The following is a 14,333-nucleotide window of genomic DNA, read 5'->3' as shown; positions in this document are numbered from 1 at the left end:
GAAGAACAGCAGGTTACAGTTGAAGAAACCATGGCATGGAAGGGAAGAGAACTATCCTACAAATGGCCTGATCCTTTGGGTCCTAAACTCCTCCATGGAAGCAATGCACATGGCATGTAGGATCATGCCCCCTCCCCCCCCGCCCCAACCTAAAAAAGATCAAACCCATGCTCTTAATTAGCTGGAATTCTTTCCCATCAATTTTAGTCTAAGTCATCACTAATTTCTTATGAATCTCAATAAAACTATAATTCTATTTATTTATAGGTGAGCACAACACTGCCTCAAGACTGCATATAGAAGCACATGCCAAAAAGATCAAGTATATAAAACAAGCTTTTCCCCAAATAGATATTGATTGTATTAGTGCCTATTTTTGACTGACATGCCATCTGTTTCTTTTGTTACCACTTATTAACAGCCTTGAGTGTCCTCCAGTTATTGTCCTGACATGCAATATTTTATTATACATGAGTTGCCACATTCATATCTTAAATAACTGTTATTTCAAATCAACATCTGGTTTGTCTCTCAGCATTGGTCAGGAACAGTAGAAAGTTAGCCGTCTCAGGTAGTGCCCCAATTAGAAGTGGATGTGTATCACCTCCATCAGAGATAACCTTATTCACTCCAAATATGAGATCTGCTTAAAGATGTTACCTTCAATTTTAACATAATTCTCAAATTATGTCTAGCTTCTTCAAATTGTGCAACTAAAAAAGTCAAACAGGTTATTTCCACATGAGTACCAACACCAGATGCCCAGATCTGGAAATATTTCCTTCTGCATAGCATATTCTGTTCCCACTGTGCAGGTTTTAATTGGCAAGTACATAAAAAAAAATGGTTAGGCTTTTAGTGTTAACTAAGGTGATGTGGGTGATCTTCAGTCACCTCTGGGTTGCTTTCTTATTCCTAGTTCATCCAACATCACATGTCCTGAGATTAAAAATGTGTGATGGGTGTTCTCCACAGGTTTATGTGCACAAAGTTCACTGGGTCCAATGTTGGTCCTCAGATACATGGTTGCAATCTCTGATTAAGAAATCTCTAGAGTTCAGAGGGTGCATCTCCTAACTCAGTTGGATACATTACACACTAATGCTGATCGAATTTACATTGGTTTTATGCACCAAAGTAAATTACAGTGGGATTCTGACCGAACAGATAACCACTAGGTGAGGGGGAAGCATGTACATTGAGCAAATGGTTACCCAGGACAATCAGACTGATGCAACTGTCCTGGGTAACATTTACACTGATATAATTTATATACTGGTATGTTTTTCCTGCTATTTTTCCCCTGGGTAAATGAATGCAGGATTCTAGTCAGTCAGGCATGTATCCAGGCCTTGTAAACAGTATCATTCACTCTAATACTTTTAGTCACACCCCAGTCACTATCAGGATCTGAGGTAGTAGTTAGTATTCTTGCTGTAATCTGGAACTAGTAGTTTAGCTTATGATTTGGCAAAGACCGTGAAGGAGTATGATATTAATAACTTTTCTTAGTTGCCTATAAACAAGCCTTGTAAAAAGGTTCTCAATATTAATTGGCAGTGATTTTCTACATTACGTAAACCCCTTCACTTTTTCAATTTAAAAATCATTGATACACTTATATATCTGAACTTTCTTACTGGTAACTCCTTTGTTAACTAATCTTCAGGGCTAAGTCGATGTTCACAAAGCTCATGGTAGAAAGAGCCCCCTCGCACTTAGAAAGCTATATAGTAGAGTGTGTCCCAACTGAAAAGATTTGAGCTATACAGTGGGGAGGGGTTGGTGCCTGCTTGTGTTAGCTAAAGCCGGGGGCAGGGGGTGCTCCCACATGCCACCCAGGAGGCTGCCAGAGTGCCCCACCACTTCTACCGCCCCCCGCCAGCTGAGGACTGTCAGCAGCAGCTGGAGGGGAAGGGCGGAAATGGGGCCCCTCTGCCACACAGACCTAGCCCCCTCCCAGGCCCCAACCAGGAATCATGGTGGGGTTCTCCTTTCTTCTAGCTGCAGCCAGCAGTGGCAGCACGACTTCCCTGAGCCACTTTTCATAGCACCAGAAACTCTGGCAGGGGTGCCAGTGTCAGCTACAACTGGAGGAAAGGAGCCCCCTTGCCAGGTGCCCCACCCCAAGCTTCATGGCTTGGGTCTTGGTGGAGGCAGGTCTGAGCCCAAGCTGCAGAGGTCATTTCCACCCTCCCACCCCCCAGTTCCTGGGACAGTGAAAAGTGGAGCAGGTAACTCGCACTGTCTCTGCTGGATGGCCCCCTGTAGCTTCCCAGTTTGGGTCTTGCTGGGGGGCTGAGCTGGGGCCCCCACAGCAGGGGGGCTCCTTTTCCACCCCCTCCACCAGAGTTGCCACCACGGCTGCGAGTCTCCCCACCCCCAGAGCCAGGTCAGATATGGGGACAGAAACCCCCATTCCCCACCATGATGTGGGTGAGGCTGGGATCAGAGCTTGTCACTGACTTGGATCAGTGACAACTGAGGGGGTTGTGGCCAGGCTGGCACTCGGGCAGAGCAAACAAGCTTTGCCCAAGGCTAGAGTAGCCCTGCACAATGCCCCCTGGGATGACAGTAATTGTGTTCTAAATTAACCCTCGATATGATCTGATGCAGACATTCGATTAAGTACTGTGACAGAAAGCACTTTAGGTTAGTACACATCCAGCCATGGTTCACTTAGAGCAGGATCTGCCATTTTTAAAGCACTTTAAATTTGCCATGAACTTCTGTTCTGTTATGGCTGTAAAGCACTTTGTGCCTGCTTAAAGTGCATTAAATGTAATGTCTGTACCTAGCCAAAAGATTTCATGATCTAACTGAGGACAGACATCAAGTAACTTTACTTATTAAAAAAAAGCCCAACTCCCACATTTCTTGAAAAACAAAGCCTACATAATATTTTATAAAGATCAATTGCATTTAGTTATCTGAAACAACACAAGTGCAAGGCATCCAAAATTGCTTCCACACCTGCTTTTTGAGTTCCAGCTGTAATTATCTTCCTCAGATTTTCTTTGCAACCTGTACTAGAAAGCATTTGTTTTCACAGCCTAGACCTTAAAGTCTCACATGCTTTACTTGACTTGGACAAACTCCCAGACAGAATCTATCATAGTTTGGCAAGGACCCATTAGATCATATATGAGAAGTTGTCTTCCAACCTTTTTTGAATGATAGTATTTGCCAGATTTGCTGTTTGAATGTAATGCTACCAGAGACGTGTTAATGATGGTAACCAGCAACAGGTCTGTTCTTCCTCACAAGAACAGCAGGGCAGCCATGTGGAGTTCTTCCCATGTGTTTTTTCCCTCTCCCTTTCTGGTACGCTGTTCCTGTTGAGATGGTGCTGTTAGATTCTCTTGAACCTGTTACAAGGCCCTTGTGTCCCTTGTTCCTTTTATTTACCTTTCCACTATTGTCTTCAACATTTTGGGAGGGATTCTCAGGTGGACCTGGCTTCCGTTGTAAATATATATGCAAATTACTCACAGGGAGTTGGATGTATACTTTAATTTAAAAGCAGTATACACAAAGCATGAATGTACATCCAGCCACATTCAAATAGAAACTAAGCACCAGACCCTCACCTGTTGCAAATTGGCTTGGTTTTCTTTTCAGATACAAAAGTTCCAGTTCATATTTCCATTGCTTTTAGCATGCAGTAGCAGGATCCAGCCACCTTAACTTTCAGGGGAAGATAAAATATCTGCATATCATTCATTGTTTCTGAAAATAGTTAAGAACATTGAACACGAGCCTAGAAGTCTTTCTCCTAAGTCACCTAGTCCAGTTTCCATAAAAGGGAACTGTATCATATAATCCCCTTTAAAATACATCAGGGTCAATTTTTCCTACAACCCCAATTTACTTCTATCTGTAAATTCAAGTTAGGAGGCATCCTTGTGTGTGTATGCTGCACATGTAAATGATACTGGAAAATTAGTAAATGCTAGTAATGATACTGAAGAATTGGTAAATGATACTGGACAATAGATAAGTAAATGCATCATCTGCTACTCATAAATCTAGATAAGAGCTTATTTCCTAATGTCCAGCTGACAGTACATAAATCCTAATAATACATGAGACCTTTCAATCTTCAATAACTTGAAGTTATGCATCTTGCTTATTATAAAAAAAGTAGTCAAGGAAGGAAAAAACAGACTTTTAAAATAATTATTTAATTTTTTTTTTTCAAGAATGTTTCATTTTTACATTTTTCATTCCATCCAGGAAGAGCACACACCAACTGCTGAAACTTCCTTAGCCTGGTGAAGGGTTTTTGAACCTGAAAGCTTGCTTAATAACTATTCTCCAACTATTTGGGTTGGTCTAACAAAAGATATCAGATTCACCACAAGGAACCATGTCATTTTTACATGAAAATTAAAATATCAAGATTTTGGCCAAAATCTGAAATATTTGGAAGTTAGAGGCATTTTCTTTCTTTTGATAAAGAATTTAAATTTTCTGTCAAAAGCAGACACTTTTCACGAAAATTTTGCTTTCAACAAAAGCTGACGTTCAAGCAATAGCCTTGAGAAGAATTTTTGGTAAGCCATATATATTGGCCTTTTATCAACAAGCATAATGTCAAAGTGTGTGTGTTTGTTTTCAAGTAGTACAGAACAAATAAAAATCACTTTTGCCTCATGCTCAGGAAAGAAATGTCATCTCAGCTCTGTTTGACACATTTATTACAGCTACTGAAGTTCACATTCTAGTAGCATCTCAGGCATGGTGATACCTGTTGTCATTAGCCCACATTAAAAGATAAAAACTTAGAATTCAACTGCATTTAATTAAAAAGGGAATACGAGTTCTTTATGGATCAGATTGTGGTCTTCACTTGATCAATTAGTCCTAAGTATTTTACTTTTGATAAATGCCACTTGGTATTCTTATCTTCCTTACAGAAAAGGAAACAAAAATACTTCTTTTTGTTCATCTTGTGAGTTATGTTTAAAATGTTTATTAGCAGCTGTCAGCCCCCAAGGAAAAGTGTCATCACTGATTAAGACAGCATCTAAAGATTTTATCTTACTGTCATTTATCTCCTGTCCCTAGAAGGTACAAATCCATTAAAAAGGCAACTCCAAGCTAATAACTGCTTTTGTCCTTTTTTCAAATGTATTTAGAACGTAGCTGCTCAGGCATGAATATTGGCTCAAAATGTCAATGACACCTGTTTACTTATGTAAAAAGAAGAACAATGGGGAAAGGAGTTACAAGTCTAAACTTTACTGTACGTCTCTATGCTACTGTTCCCATGAAACATTGCTTTCCTATAGTAATGCTGATCCAATGCACTATATCTTCTATATAATGTACAACCCTTTTATATAAGATTACAGAAATATTACATCCAGTTACATTTCTGCATTCTGTGAGAATGAAGAGATATTTTATGTGAGCTGGCATTTTCTTGTGTGAGAATTTACACAAAATACTAAAGGCACCTTGAAATGGTTACACCCTGAAACACTATTGAGCATTATATACTAGGCCTGTGCAAAGTGACTAGTATTGGCTTCAGATTCGGATTCAGCCGTTTTGCGGGACAGCGATTCAATTCGGTGATTCGAATCACTGTCCGGAATTGATTCGGCTGAATCTGATTCAGCTGCTGCCAAATCAGTTGAATCTCTGAATCACACAGGCCCCATCTCCCGCTTGCTCTCCCAGCCCCACCTGGCTCCAGCTCCTAGCTCTTTGGAAAAAAAAGCCCCCACCCACCAAGTGCTGCCAGATGGGGGCGGGGGGGATGATCCCCACTGCCCCATGCTACGTGGGGGGCCCTGCCACCAGTCCTCCAATCCCCACCCACTCTCGTAGCCCCCTGCATGGATGCTCCACCTACCTCAGCTCCCAGCCGTTTAAAAAAACAAAACAAAAACCTAGGCTCACCAGCTCCTGCCCAGTAGGGGGATGGTCCCCTATGCCTCCACTGTCCCACGCTGCATGGGGGGGCTCTTCCATGAGCCCCCAGAAGCCCCAATGGCTGCTGCAGCAGCTGGTGAGCTGGGGGGGTTGTTGTTTGTTTGTTTTTTTAAGGGGCTGGGAGCTAAGGAGGGTGGGACAGCCAAAGGGGAGGCTGGGAGAATGGGTGGGAGTCAGGGGGCTCATGACAGAGCCCCCCATGTGGTGTGGGGTGGTGGGGATTATCCCCCCACCTAGCAGCAACCCGTGAGTGGGGGCTTTTAAAGAGCTGGAAGCTGGTGCAGGCAGGGCAGCCATGGTGGGGCTGGGACAGTGGGCAGGGGGTGGGGGGTGCTCAGGTAGGCTGGGGGAGCAGGCAGGGGATGCAGCCTGGCAGGGGTCCCCCCATGGTCCCCTCCCCACTCCTTAAGCCTCCCCTTCCCTGTCCCCTACCTACCAACGTGGAGTCCCGGTCCAGCTCCTTGCTACAGCAAGCAGGGACTCCCCAAATCATGAAAGCTCTCTGAATCTTTTCCAAATCAATTGGGACATTTTAATTGGTCCTCTAATTCAATTCAGATTCAGAGATTCAGCCACAGAATTGGGCCAAATGTGCTCTGAATTGAATCAGCACCCAAAGCTTTGCACAGGCCTACTACACACTCCAAGGCCTACTATATGACAGTTACCAAATTCTGACACCAGACATTCTGGGCATGTCTACACATGGATTTAGGTGTGCCTAAATTTAATGTGCATTAGCTTAATGCACATTAAGGCAATTTAGGCTTGAGTCTGCATGAGCATGCATTGAATTAGTGCCACGCGTGCAGAATGATGTGGGACTGAAGTTAGTCCCAAGTCAGTCCATACACACCATTAATGCAACTTAGCGTGTCTATACATGCATTAGTGTGCTTTAGCTATTTATGCCTAAATTTGATGCCCACTTTTGCAAGTATCAAATTTAGGCACAAATAGCCTAAAATCGCTGGTTTTAAGGCACATTAAGGGAATATGTCTTCATGTATACATCCTTAATGCACCTTCAATCAGGCTAAAGTGCCTTAAATCAGCACATATAGATGTGCCCTATTCAGCATCATATTGACCGATGTGCTAGTGCGACTAGTTGTGGGTTTGGCATTTTTCCTTTTGGAATTTCAAGTAAGCAGTACTGATTCTCAAATGATAAGTTATGTATTTCACTGTTTTAGGAACTGATTCTATGCAACATTTAATATCAGACATGCTAATTATCAGTGCCTATTATTTTTCACTGAAGTTAAGAATAGGACTCCCAAGTAGTATTTGTTTGCAGGATCAGCCTCGACTTCCACAGTCTAGATGCTGGTGTTCTCATTTAACTCCCATGCAATTCTAGCCCCAGTGAATAAAAGAAAAAACTTTGCTTGATTAACCATTCAGTGAATGCTACAAGATGTAAACCTAACTAGTATGGCCAGATCCTGAAGGCTGTATTATTTTAGATAAGACTCCCACTGCACTCAATTTGAGTTCTGTCTGAATGAGCTCTGTCATGTAACATAGGGATGCCATTCTAGTTAAACATAATTGCATACACCATAGCTGATGGCTAAGGGTTTTCCCTTTGCTTGCCCACAGAGCCAGAACACAGTTTCCTCTTCTCTATTTGATGATTTCACTGATGCATAAGGCAGAGTACCAGGAACACCGGTGTGATCTGTTTGTGTGTCAGTAATGCTGCACATGAATCATGGACACCTGTATTCAAGTCTTGCAGCTGTAAAACTTGTCAGTTCTGCTTTATGAGTCAGACTAATGTACCCCTGTGAAGTTTAATAATACAACTACTGCGAAGACTAAACAATTTAAACACATTTAGAAAGGCACAAGACCTATAACCAGAAACCTCCTTCATATTTTCACCTATGAAAATCAGATAAAATGTCAATGAAAATGTGTTTTGTACCGTTCTAACACAGATCATTAGTGAACTCATCTTGAAGAAAGAGAGGAAAAATTAAGAAAACATTTACTGAATAGAATATGGGGCTGGTCTAAAAATGGCTTAACCTCCACTTCTCCCAACTTTTTACTAAAAATAGTTTTCACCAATAGACATATTCTGCAGAAGTTTTCCTTGAAATCAAAATATCATTTAAATAGAATAACTTATGACCAGCTTTAATGTAGGCATTGCAATTTTTAGCACAATTACCCTCGTGTTATTAGTAACTTTTTAACACATTCGTAACAGTTGTTTTTTCCCCCCACTGATTGTGTTAATCCTATAGGGGTATCTTGCTATAATGTCACTACAAATATAGGTCTAGTCTATCAGAAGGAAGCCATATGACTTCTGAAAACTGCTCAGAAACTAGGAGAACAAGGACAATGGTAAAAAATCAAATGAAAAGAACTGCTCTTGGCACCAACTTCATTCTCACCCTTATCAAACCAAGGTGAAATATACTGTCCACATACATAGTAGGAATAAAATGAAGAATAAAAAAATCAGGACCATGGTTTCTAGACAAATAGCTCAAGAAAAGAAATCAGTGTATAAGTGTTGCTAGGAATAAAAATAAACATTTGATGGGAGTTATTGAACACTGATAACTGAACCATTGTGATTTGGCTCTGCTTAAAACAATAGAGATCAGTTGAATTGATTAGCCAGCCAATTAGACAAGTGCACCTTGTTATATATTACCCCACTACCTTGCCCTCCCCACAAAAAACAAACCCCTTCACCCTCTTTTTATAATCCTGAGCGTGCATCTGTGTGTATTTATGTTAACTGCACCTTAACTTTGAACTTGGAGTCCTTGCGAGAAGCACCGGTGTTCTTTGGTGCCAAAGAGAAACATGGATGTCAAACATATGTTGGCACCAATATACACTTTCCTCTCATTGTGGAACCACCGTATCCATTAAGATATTGGCATCTGGAACTGAAAAAAAGTTGCATTTTGAAGCCAAAATTATAGCGCCATGGCTCCAGTTTGCTCAGCAACACATAATTCTTTTGCTTTTGTCTAAAATCTGCTGATTCTGTGGTTAAATTTAACTATAGCCAAATGATCCTATTCCACAGGTTTATCAAACTCTATAGCTCTTTGTGTTAGACCTGGATAAGTCACATGGCTGTTTTTATATCTCACTCTGCCTTCATACTTTGGGTCTTGTATTACTTATTATATAAAACACTGCTTTTAAATCTTGGGAGGAAAAAAGCCCTTTTTTGTTTGAACAGGTCTCTGCATTTGAAGATAACTCCATCGCTGGAGAAGGAGCTTTTTAAAATGGATTTGGAAACAGTCCATTCCTTTTTACTAACACTATTGTATGCACCGTGGCTTGGGAAGACAGCCGCAGTATTAGCAAACAGATTAAGATTAATCTCTTCATGGATCCTTTTATTTCCTAATGCAATATGGAGAGAGCAAAAAGAACAGATGTATGCTTGTTTTATTTGTTTATTTATTTATTTATTCAAGTTTAAAATGTGCAAACTTAACGGCACATTTACAATTATCTTGCTAAAATCTTCCTTCTCTTCCATCTCACTTATACACTTATTTTGAAGACAGACATGAAAGAGCACATATAGGGGGAATCTGATATATATTCTCCCTAAGATTGTTCAGATCTGGAAGGTCTCTTTCATATCTATCAGCTTTCCTAAGAAAATGGCCTTACATAAGAGGCTCTCTGTCAGGATCATTAGCTTTTAACAGGTGGCCTGAATTGCCTATGTGTTTTTAAAACAACCTGTGCAAGGGTCGAGGACCAGAGGAAAGCACTACGGAAAGCTACGTTCAGAATGCTGCTCATAAGTGAAACACTACTCCAGGGAACATTTAAGAAAATTCAACAGTCCTAGGCAACATTCATTAAGATACTGCTCTGGAAATTGAACATAAAATGCGCAATTCAGACTTCAGTTTAAAGCAGACGGAGATACACTACTTAAGATGTGGGGGATGGGAGTGAAACACAACACGCAGGTGTAGGAAAGCTGCACTGATTTATTTTTTCCTTTTGCAAGGAAAAGAATTAGTTTGAATCTGATTTTCTCATTGTCTACAGGATCATAATGCAATAAAAAGTGTTCTTGGAAATAGCATGCTTTTACAAGACACACAGAACATTTTATTTCCTCTGTTTTAGACTACATTGAAACTATAAAACGTGACTTGCGTGGCTTATTTATTCAAAGATTTAATGCATGCATGCATTTTTGTATTATTATTATTTTCTACTTTTACGCTAGACATACTTGCTACTCACGTGCTAATATTAGCACCGATGCCGAGGGCCTAAATAGCAATAATTACTAGATGACACACTGGCTTCTATTTAAGCTGACATCTCAATAACTTGACATATGCATTACATCTCTATTACACTGGAATCTAAATGGCACTTATACAGCATGCCTTTTATATTTAGTTCAGCTGTTGATCAGAATAGAGAGGTAGGCTACTTGTTTGACTCTAGCTGTGCTTGTATTTAAGAATAGCATGTGTGTTATTTCTCAGACTTTCCCATGACACGTGAAGGAATCTTAGCAAGTTTTATAATATCCATACCCATTTCAGTGTGTGTGTTTTGTCGGGGGAGGATAATGTCATGTGCTTTTCCTAGCAGAGCTTACAAAAGCATGTCTACATGGTAATCAAGAGTGAATTACAAAATTACAAGGCTTTTCCTACTATTATATGCAATACTGAAAGAAACCAACCAAGCTAATCTAATGTGCAATATGCTTCATTGTATAATGCAGAAAAAAAACCACACAGGGTATTATAAGGAATACCTATTTTATAAATAAAAAATAGTATAAAAGATTGTTTATAAATTAGTCATTCCCTCCAAATATATATGAATGGATACTTCTTGGTTGTTCATCCTTGTACTTCCCATTATTACTATTAGTTAGGTTTTGACTGTCAGCCCTTGCAGAGTCTGTATAGTATCACAGTTTGAGAGCTCTGTACCATGAGTCTTTTTTTGGAGACTGTGTGATGCATGTTGTTGGCACTACTGTATCAGTAACTGTGGGAGGGGATGCCCTTGAACTTCCTTCTTTCTTCTTTGACCTGAACACCTGCATCCTGGATGGTATCTCTCCAAGTTCGTCATGACAATTCAATAGGAAACAGCAATCGTAACAGATTCATTCAATGTCCCGCTTGCAAAAAGGAAACAAGGGTAGGTCTCACATGAGCAATGGATCCATATGCCATGGGGTTCAAAAGTGAATAGCAATATTTCAAGCAAGCATACCTCTGCAATCACTGTAGTACTAGCAAAAGGCAGCATTACATCCATATTAGCTCATCTTGAGCAAGGAGTAGTAATTTGCTCTTTGATTGTACCCTCACAAATGACATAACTACCATGCCTAATGCTTCATGTAGGACACACCATTAACTGCAGAATAATCTGTTATTTTATAGGTCTGATTCCAGGTCTCTTGCAATTGCTGATGGTGCTGAATGAGCACAAAATCTCTTAGATGAAAAAAACATTCTGCAAAGGAAACAGTCGAGGTATCCCATAAAACTAGAAAGTAAGACCAAAGAGGTCAAGGCGAAAATACAGGACAGATGGATTACAGTGCTGACTTTTGCCCAAGGGGGCAAATATAAATTTGGATGTATGTGTTGAGTGAACAGTAGAGACAGTTAGGATACAGAACATTTGTCTGCCCTGGCAGCCTGAAATTTGCTAGTAATACAGCCACATGTCTAGTCAGGAAAACTTCAAGGTGACTGACATAGTAAATGACACCTGCCAAGATGATCTTCAATCATCCTTTACAGGTTCAAAGCTGTACCATTGTGCTTTGTGGTTTGAATTCTCCCTCACAGACCAAGGTTTATTGATCACACGCTGCCTCTCCCTTATTGCAACTGACTGGGACATTTTAGAAGCACTGAAATTATTTTCCAAATAATAGAACATAGTAACATCTTTTAAAACAAGGTAACTGATGCTAAAGATTGTCCCTAAGACTAGGGGACAAGCACAGGGTGAGTATGTATTTCATGCTAAATGACACAGGAAATACTGTCCCTAATATTTCTGTGTGAGGAAATCAGACTCACATCTGGTCAAACTCATATCACACTGCTGATGATAAAAAAAACAAAAACAAAAAAAAAACACCCCACCCTTTTGAGCTCCCATCTGTGTTTATATGTATTATAATCCTTTCCCCTGTAAAAATATAAAAACATTACTAAAGAACAGTTCAGATGTATTATATCTGATATTTTTTAACTCTCAAAACTAACTTTTGGGGCTCTCTAATTCTGCATGACATCTGAAATAAAAATGCCTGAAGCCCCACATTGTAGGTTATCATACTGTTTTAATTGGTACACTTATCTTAATTTACTATAATAATTTAATCTTAATTTGCTGTAGTAAACTGGCTCTTAAGACAGTTTTCAGGGGTAATTTTATCTATTTGTTACTTATTGTCAAATATAACACTCTCATAACATACTCAATACACTGGTGAAAAGTAAAGAAAAATACTACACCACAAGGGTGAAGATTAGACGTGGAGAAGTATATAAAATCTGAACGCTGTAACTATTTATAAATACTAGTCACCTCCAATTCAGGAGTAATCATGATTGTTTCTTCATCATCCTTTGCAAATCAGATCATGCATTTTAGAAATGAATTTTACAAATGCTCAATGCCTGTGTAAGCAGCTAAATGAAAGGCCCAGGTCTTCTAAAGTACTCAGAGTTATGGGATCATGGGGAAAGGGAGTCACTGGCTGCTAGTATACTGTTGAAAAACTGAGTAGATTTGCTGCCTAATTAGCAAATGTGGCTTCCAAAAAAATCTAATTGTCATGGGTATGTGTGCATACATGTGTCCACACACACACACACACACACACCCCCTCACAGTTTTCAATTTACCTTATATTTTTATTAATGTTGGTATTATTTCTCATACTTTATATATCTATTATATAAGTGGGATCAAACTCCACCTGTTCAAAGGTCCAGCTTAAAACTGAGTGTATACTAAGTCATACTTAAGCCCTCAAACTACAGGAAGAAGCAGTCTAAAGTATTTCATATCAAGTCATTCTTTCACAGGAAGTTGATGAGAAACCATCTTAGACAGCATGGGAAAGCATATAATTGCATCTCCAAAACAACTTCTTTGAACACCCGCTATTCTATAAGATTGAACAGAATTTTTAATGTATTAACCATCCTCATTTTGGAATGTATATTCTTTAAATGTTCAGAAGTTTGAGAAGGGAAGAAAATACTTTTTTTATGTACATCTTCCTTTCTTTCTCAAAGCTCAGATTTGACTTTACTCAGATACCTGCCTTCACATTTTATGGAATTCCAAACACCAGACTTTAGATGTCTCTGAAAGAAACAAATCCCAGCAGGGAGCAGGAAATACATTTTTTGTGCTATTTTCAGTCATTTTATGGATTGCTCTGGGCACTTGGCTTGTTAACCGTGAACTCAGAAAAGCAGAGACAGTTTCTAGAAGACATTTAGTGAAGATTAAATATATATATTTATAGGTGTTTTTCTGTCCAAAAGCATGATTCATAGAGCAAATGTGTGAACATACCAAAAGTTAACAAGTTTCCATCACACTTTAGAGAACTAGCAAAATTTGCCTGCTAGACCACCTCACAGTGAGTTTAAATAAAATGAACAGAGGGAAAAAGACACACTATTTTTCAAGCCTTAATTGTTTTGCTTCGTTGAATTAACTCAAGGGCTAGGGACACGCATCCAAAAAGCCTGAGCCTGAATTGATTCAATCTTTGCAGGTTAGTCTAACCTGGCTAGGCTGAACCAGTTTGCAACCACACAGACATTTCCTCTGGACTGAAAAAATGCAGGCACATGTCTGCAATGGCTCAGGCTAGAAGCTGGGAGGCACTAGAGCAGCCCTCCCTTCCCTTCCATAGTGCTGAGCTGAGGTGGGGTGTGGCCAGGCCTGGCAGGATGCTGATTAGGGAGGGGTGCCCCCCACCCCTGACCAGTGAGGTTGCCAGGAGGGAGTTGATACCACAGCATTTAACACCCCATCAAGAAAACACAAGCCTCTCTCATTAGTTAAACTTCTTCTTAAACAGCTTTTTCCAAGGAAGGAATGGAAGGACATTATTAGCCAACCTGCTGATTAGCTCCAAAAAGCCCTAAGCAGACACTGGTCTGTCTGCCTTTGTCCTGTCTGCCTTACACAGACACCTCTTAGCATTATCTATCAGACCACATGCTGGCTACATCTGTGCTGTGGGAGAGGGGATGGGGGAAATCCCTGCTTTAACAGGAAGTGGGGGGGTAGCGGGGTGGGGAGGAAGGCACGGGGAAGCCAGGCAGACACTGTTGTGCTTGCGAGTCTCCACTAGAGCT

This window comes from Alligator sinensis, unplaced genomic scaffold, assembly GCF_000455745.1.
Source record: "Alligator sinensis unplaced genomic scaffold, ASM45574v1 scaffold1347_1, whole genome shotgun sequence".
In the NCBI taxonomy this organism is placed as follows: Eukaryota; Metazoa; Chordata; order Crocodylia; family Alligatoridae; genus Alligator; species Alligator sinensis.
This window is presented reverse-complemented; position numbering follows the sequence as displayed.